General features: G+C 35.2%; 1 protein-coding gene across 1 annotated transcript in view; it reads right to left on the reverse strand.

The window, feature by feature from the left end:
- The window catches only part of si:dkeyp-72h1.1 (uncharacterized protein LOC799956 homolog), a 30,870-nt gene extending 23,924 nt beyond the window's left edge, over positions 1-6,946 (reverse strand). The window contains exon 1 of the mRNA XM_056481467.1: positions 6,753-6,946. The gene's annotated coding sequence lies outside the window, so the exon portion shown is untranslated. The remainder of the gene's footprint in view (positions 1-6,752) is intronic.
- Between the last annotated feature and the right edge of the window lie 1,208 nt (positions 6,947-8,154).

An 8,154-nucleotide genomic window follows, 5' to 3' on the forward strand; every position in this document is an offset into this window, starting at 1 on the left:
TAAGGCTGTGAAGAGGCCACAATGATGCTTTCTTGTGCTTTCATGTAATGAGAAATAGCCAAAAGCGCACAGGTGACAGTCCTTCTTTGCAGAGATCAGCCACTTTAAAGATATTTTTGTTTTATCTGAAAAACCAAAGGTCTCATCAGAGAGGATATTATCCTGTCATTATCATTGTACTTTACCCTCGACTGAATCAAAGGACGAGGGTTGGGTGGAAAAACTGGAGGGTGAGCAGATAAAAGAAAGTTCTGGATATAAAAGAGAAAAAAGGGATTAAGGGTGCTTTCACATCTGTGGTTCGGTTCATTTGGTCTGGACCAAGGGCAACAAATGATGCATTGTAGCATTGTACTGCAGTTTTTGGGTCCTTTTCACACCACACGGATTGCTTTGGTCCGAACCAGTTGAAAAGAACTAAAATGCAGTCATGTGACAAAATCCACATCACTCATTGGCCAGATGTTATTGAACGTATTTCCTAAACTGCTTTTCGATTAGTCAGAATTAACATGTGGGAAAATGCCAATGGAACTCTCGAAGGTAAACAAACGGGCAGACACAAAATGTTGCTTTTTACTCTGGAGGGACGACTGTTTAAAACTGTTGGTAAAGCGCTGACAACAAATATTTTTCTATCCCATAAGAAGGGACAGTGCATTGGTCTACGGCAGCTGGATTAGTCCAAAAAGGCACAGTACACTTTGCAGTTGGGTCTGTTTTAGTTCGGATCAAGTTCTCACCACAAACGAACCGCTCCAGGGTTCGTTTGAAAGCGTACCGAGACAAGCTCTTCAAGTAAGCTTTTTGGTCCGCTTTTGGTGCCCACTTGAGTGCGATTGCTACATTCACGCCTGCCCAAATGAACTCTAGTGCAATTCAACTAAACTAGGCAGGTGTGAAAACACCCGATAGCACACTAAAAATTAAATAACGAACCAAAGAATTACACTCCAACAATCCACACTTAATAAAACCAACTTACAATCGTAGCTATCAATAAAATTACAGCAGTGAAAACACTGAATTATCCACAAATAAATAAATAAATAGTTTTTTTTACTAAAAGCACCATTCAGATTAATTAGCAGCACACAGATGCTGGATGGTAGACAGATAAAGAAACTAAGCTGTTTATGTTCTCTGCCTTTAATGTTGGTGGAAAATGGACTGATTATTCATGCTTGCCATTATGTTGATGGTGACCAGCACAAACGCAGCTCCTGTTAGCATACAGGCTTTTCCATTGGTGAAAGTGAGCGGCAAAGACAAAAGAGGCTTGAGTGAGGGATCAAAGGGCTGTGCGTGTGCTTGGTGCCATTTATAGTGAGACAAAGCACTGTAGAAACTGGCTTTGTAGGCGGCCATACAAAGACTTCATATGCTCATCAAAATATTTTCACTCAGGCAACCCTGAAAAACAGAGCAGGTGTTATTGTGGCCCATTGCACTTTTGAGTATCCATTGCTTTAAAACTGGAGTGCATGGTGGGTTTCAAATGCTGTTTTCTACTTTTCTACTAATTAAAGATGTCTCGCTGTGCGTCGCTCGGTGTTTCTGTGAAAAATAGAGATGGTATCTGAATAATTTAATGTGGCTGGGTGCAACGACAGACCTCACCACCCCTTTCCTGGTGACATGGAAAATCTTACTCAAATATAGGCAAATGACCAGTGCTGGACTGCAGTCAATAGCAAAACTCTTGTAGCTAAGTATTACTATCACAACTGCTCAACCAAATCCAGCAAGTCAGCTTTAAAACAAACGACTGCAGAGAACAATGTGGAAGTAAAAGCCAGAGCTTATTGCAAAACAAACAACTGGATGTGCAATTGGACAAATAGATTTGTGAATAAACTGTTGAAAAGCATTACCAATGTGAATGATTAAACAACTAGTGCCTTTAAATCTGCTAATGTCCATAAAAACTGCAGATAAAGACAGAAATTGAGCTTTTTCCACATGAAAATGTCAAATCTCACATTGTTTACTCACTCACCTTTGCTTAACCCCAGTAATTTTTGTCTTTTTCATTTCTTTTAATCATTTTGGCTGTTCATGCAAAGAGCAATTTTTGAAAAAGTTGTATTGGATTTTTAATATATTACCCTCATTTCATTTCATTTGTTTTACACAACACACTCATTCTAAAAACGTACTGCTATTAGGACTGAGCCGATAAACAATATTACATAGAATCGCAATAGGATTTATGTTGATAACAATGATAAGCTCAAGACTTTTTAACTCCATATTGATCTAAGAGCCAATAACATAGCAGAAATGTGCAACAATGGGAATCAAATGTGTTGATATTAAAGATGTACCGAACTTTCTGCCATCGAAAATTTATCGGCCGAAAATGTTATGCCATTTAATGGACCCTCTATTTTGTGTAGTTTCAGTCATTGTTGGGGTACTCTTTTAAATCTGGAAGCATGAACAACTTATATTGAAATATATATCGTTATCAGTCAATATGGAAAACAATTATCGACATTGCTATTTTGCCATATCATCCAGCCCTTACTGCTATATACACTTCTGGAGAACACCAAATACATCCCAGCAGGTACGTTTTTTTTTGCAGTTTTTGTTTTCGCGAATCCATCAGAGGCCACTGTGTACGTTTTTTGAGATCTCAAATTTGTTTCGCGCCTGCTCTTATCACATAAATCCAATAGAGGCCGCTGTCAACTGACTGACTGACCCACCCTCCTCCTTCCCTAAATCCAACCAATAATGTTTTCAAAAGCACAGATTAACCCGCCCACCCACTTCCATAAATCAAACTGACAGTTTTAAAAAGCAATCCAGAAAAGCCCTTGCTTGATTTTTACCACGTTTTTTAGATTTGACCACATTCTCACCCTGTTTTTTACTTGTTTATTTTGTTTTTTTGGTCAAGTCTATCGACATACATGGCGGGCAAACTGGTAACAGCGGGAAAGTCGTCCATATAGAGGTAATTGGTAAGCGCGAAAAGGAATGGCATCATACCGCCCTATAGCATTCGTTTTAAAGACGAAATGCAGCCATATATACCTCTGGCTACGTAATTTGCAATCTCCAAAAATCTATATAGGGCAATGTTTTCAGAATGAGCCTGTGTTGGTTTTACACTTCTGGACAAAGATGTCCCCATAGAAAACCGTTAAAATGATTATATTTACTCATAAGAAATGCTCCTTGTTCAAACTACTTAATTTAAATGAGCTGAAACAACACCATTCTTAAGATTTTTTTGGAACAACTTGGTTGTTTTATGGTGAATCCACTTAAATTTGTTAACTTAACTTAATCGATTTGTGTTGGGACAACATAAATGTATTATGGGGAATTTTTACAGTGTTTTTACCCAGAACCACTTAATCATAACAAGCATGCATTCATTCATTCATTTTCCTTCAGCTTAATCCCTTTATTCATCAGGGGTATGAACTGCCAACTTATCCAGCATATGGTTTTTACACAACGGATCCCCTTCCAACTGCAACCCAGTACTAGGAAACATCCATACACACTCATTCACACAAATATGCTATGGTCGATTTAGTTTGTTCAATTCACCTATAGCACATATGACTGTGGGGGGAAATCGGAGCACCCAGAGGAAACCTACGCCAATACAGTAAGAACATGTAAACTCCATACATAAATGCCATCTGACCCAGCCGGGACTCAAACCAGCGACCTTCTTGCTGTGAGGTGACAGTGCTAATCACTGAGCCATCTTGTTGCCCCATAAAAAGCATGCAAATTTTGTTTATAAACTTTAATTTTCTAAAATGTGAGTTTTTCTTTTATTATATTGACCATTTTTTAGGTTTCGAGGAAATATAGAGGCATGTGAAGCAAATGCTTTTTCCCGTTTTCTGCTTCTAAGCTCTGCAGACCAGTAGATATCACATAATGTAGATATGTGGGTGTTGATATCAGAATGTGTTTTGTACCTGTGTGAGATGGATTTTCTTTCATAGAAAAACAAGAGGCATTATCTAAACAAACTGGAATTTAAAGGGTTAAAATCTTTAAAGCTATTGAATTTTAATCAGGCTAGATGCTGTTAAAGAAATCTGTTGGTGAGGGACAAACATTACAGTTTTACCGTTTATTTTGATGAATATCTAATTGATTTCATTCCTTGACTAGAACACAGGGCTTATTGTAATGACATTGCTATTCAAAATATTTGTGACATTTTCTCTGAAATGCAAAAAATGTTCATTGTCATAGTCTGAATCAGCTGTAAATTTGCCTTCATGTGTTTTCAGACATCAAGCAGAGCGGAATAACTATGCTTGCTATTTTAATACAGCATGGTATATCTGTTGAAATATCTCCATTTGGTCCACTGCATTATTTTTCTCTTGATTATTTCTTTCATTTTCCCAATTCTCACTTTTACAACATGAATAAACATATTGATCATTTGTTCTCTTTTCTGCCAAGTTATGACATATACAGTTAAAGTCAGAATTATTAGCCCCCCTGTTTATTTTTTTCCCCAATTTCTGTTTAATGGAGAGAAGATTTTTTTCAACACATTTCTAAACATAATAGTTTTAATAACTCATTTCTAATAATGATTTATTTTATCTTTGCCATGATGACAGTAGATAATATTTTACTAGATTTACACTTCTATACAGCTTAAAGTGACATTTAAGGGCTTGACTAGGTTAATTAGGTTAATTAGGCAGATTAGGGTACTTAGGCAAGTTATTGTATAACGATAGTTTGTTCTGGAGACTATCAAAAAAAATACAGCTTAAAGGGTTAATAATTTTGACCTTAAAATGGTTTTTAAAAAATTAAAAACTGCTTTCATTCTAGCCAAAATAAAACAAATTACACTGTCTCCAGAAGAAATAATATGATCAGACATACTGTGAAAATTCCCTTGCTCTGTTAAACATAATTTGGGAAAAATTTAAAAAAGAAAAAGAAATTCAAAGGGGGCTAATAATTCTGACTTCAACTGTATCATACATAATTCTTTGGAATGCACCGGGAATCAGATTTTTTTCTCAAAAATCTCCTTTAAGATTTTTCACATGAATGTATTATGGTTTCTAATGCATTCAAATGCAATTTGTTATGTTAAATTACATTACAGAAAATACTTTGAAATAGTATGGCTCAATGTTGCAGTTAAAGAACATTTCATTTTACAATGTTGCATAATAGCATAAACATCTTTACTTCAACTTTTTTAATAAATAATGATTTTGAAAGATGTTACAAATTTTACATTTCCTTTCACTTTTTGAGATTGAAGGAGATGAGTGGAAGTAGAAATGACAAGTTATGTAAATACAGTGCTCAGCATAATTGAGTACACCCCATTTTAAAAATGAATATTTTATCCATTTCTCAAGGAATGTATTGTGGTGCATTTAAACCAAGGGTGACCAACCCTGTTCCTGGAGATCAACCTTCCTGCAGATTTCAGTTGCAACCCATATCAAACACACCTGCCTGTAATTATCAAGTGCTGTTCAGATCCTAATTAATTGGTTCAGGTGTGTTTGATCAGGCTTGAAGCTGAACTTTGCAGGAAGGTTGAGCACCAAAGATTAAACAAAACAAATTTATTATATTTTATTATACTTATTATTATATTTTAGTCACTAAACATATTTAGAAACTGAAAGATAATACAATAAAATTCAAGCAAAATACTGAAAAAAGTACAACCTACAAAATTTCAACTAATTTTTTCTTTTATTCTATTGATTTTTCCTCTTTTTTTATTTGTATTTAATATTTTTCTATAGCATATATATATTTGGGTGTACTAGTTTTTGGACCATTAAGTTATTTTGTTAGATAAGCTCCAGATTTGGCTTCAGTACTGACTAATTTAATGTATATGCACAAATATAATATTGTATAGCTTCCTAATAAAAATATGAATTTTAAAGATTTGTGAGGGGTGTACTTATGGTTTAATTGGGTACAATTAGGTTTTATGTTAGCTACTCTCATATGGGCACTATAGGAAAAGGGTGAAGATGTATATCTCAATTAATCAAAACAGTCTGTTGAGTGATGCAAATTCCAAATCACGTGATAGACTCATATTAAAATAACTGGATTTATCGCGCAAAATTTTGGCTAAATCTAATCCGTGATATCCTGGATTGACCAATCAGTATACAGGATCTATCAGTAGTAGCTAGATCACTTCATCCACGCAATAACGAGATTGGATTACCTGAAATGTGTGACTTTATCAGATTGAGTTACTGATTTCAGGACTTGCCGTGCCAGGTACATTCATAGTAATTGAAACTGTAAATGAATGGAAAAAAATCTCACACGAAACTGTTAGCTAAATGACTCACATTTCTTTCAATATTAGGTTCAAAATGACGGTGTTATACAGACTAAAACACCTGTTGTTAAAAATGTAATTAAAATGAGGTACCAATTGAATGCATTATATGATAACTGTAGCTCTTTTCTAGCATTATTTTTCACGAGAAACATATTGGCAGAACTGCACATCTATTAGGCAACAAGCAGCAATGTAATAATAAGTTTTTATTTATGTCATTAAACTCTTGCTACAGCATCAAATACTTGCTTAATACAGTCAGAGACTTTACAAAAATCACACTTCGGTTTATACTTCACAAAATCCGAAACTATCTCGCACATCATACAATTTTTATTCTTTATTGTTGAAGAAACAGACATATTTTGCTCGGCGTTTGTGCGGCTGATGTGTGAAGTGCTCATCATACCTGTAGCCTTCAGAAGTGTTGTCTGTCCGTGTAAAGCCCGTGTCTGTTGCTTTTTATCCCGTGGATGTGTGTGGAGGACTCAAGTCAGATTCTCCCAGACTGACTCCTGCTACTGTTACCTCAGAGCGCGAGAATGAGAAAGCGACTGTAATTTCACGCGCGCTCACCCGAGTCACAGGAGCACGACTGAGTGTGTGCGCGCGCGCGTGCGTGCGTATGGGCGCGTGAGAGACAGGCACCTTTGTGTTCAAGATGCAGATTGTGTAATGAAGATGACTATTGTGCAGTTGTGTAGATTAGCATACTCTTGCACTTTTAATGTTACTGGTGGTATATATCCCTGTTATAGGCTATAGGGAATTATAAGGGGATTATTGATTGTTCTATGGAAATTATGGCGAACAGTCCCCTTTGAAGTAAATATAGTCAGCTTTTGAGATTTACTCTCTTAAATTTAAGACTGAATTATTCTTAGCCATGCATTGTTAATTAAACAGAATGTAAATTGTTAATAAAGTCATGGTGATCATGTTACCAAAGGTGTAAGTAAAGTGAATAATTATTTAAGAAATATACAGCGGTTTGGCAGTTCATTCTGCTGTGGCGATCCATGATTAATAAAGGGACTAAGCTGAAAAGAAAATGAATGAATGTATTTTAGTGCATTTTCTTTAAAAAAAAAAATATCCTTCTTTAAAAAACAACAGCAAAAAAAATGTTTTGCTAAAATCTTTTAACATCTTAACATCAATATAGTGTCAAAACAATGGGTATTCATTTTGTTTTGCCTGTTTTTGTTAACTCTGAAAGGGGCTGGTATTGCTGTTGAATTCACTTTATGAATCTCAATGGACCATGTTTTCAGCTAAAAATCTTCTACTGGCATGAAGGTGAGTAAACTTACATGTTAAATGTTAATTCCTGGTTGATATTTTTGTAATCACCTGCAACTAGATGATAACTGTTTTCAAGGTATACCATGGTCAAGGTTTTAAAACCGTAAACATTTTCTGCTATACCATTCCTAAGCTACGTGTACAATTTTTTATGTTTTTTTAAACAAACGGTATCTCCAGCAGGAGGAATATATTCAAAGATGCTGTTTTAAAATTGTAAACAAAAAAAAATCTGTTTTGGAAAAAAATGAAGACAGCAAAAGTCAATTACTCTTTTGAAATATTCAGCCTAGCTGACATGTTTACTGCTCCAAAATATTTTAAATGTTTCTCTAAATAAGATATATTGTTTTCAAAGGGGGGTTGTTGTTTTTTTACCCAGACATTTAAAAAGAATAGATTTTAGCGCAGTAAACACAATACCGTGAAACCATGATATTTTTATCCAAGGTTATCATACGGTCAGAATCTTATACCGGCCCATGCCTACCTGCAACATTATGAAT

The sequence above is a fragment of the Danio aesculapii genome, chromosome 20, assembly GCF_903798145.1.
Source record: "Danio aesculapii chromosome 20, fDanAes4.1, whole genome shotgun sequence".
In the NCBI taxonomy this organism is placed as follows: domain Eukaryota; kingdom Metazoa; phylum Chordata; class Actinopteri; order Cypriniformes; family Danionidae; genus Danio; species Danio aesculapii.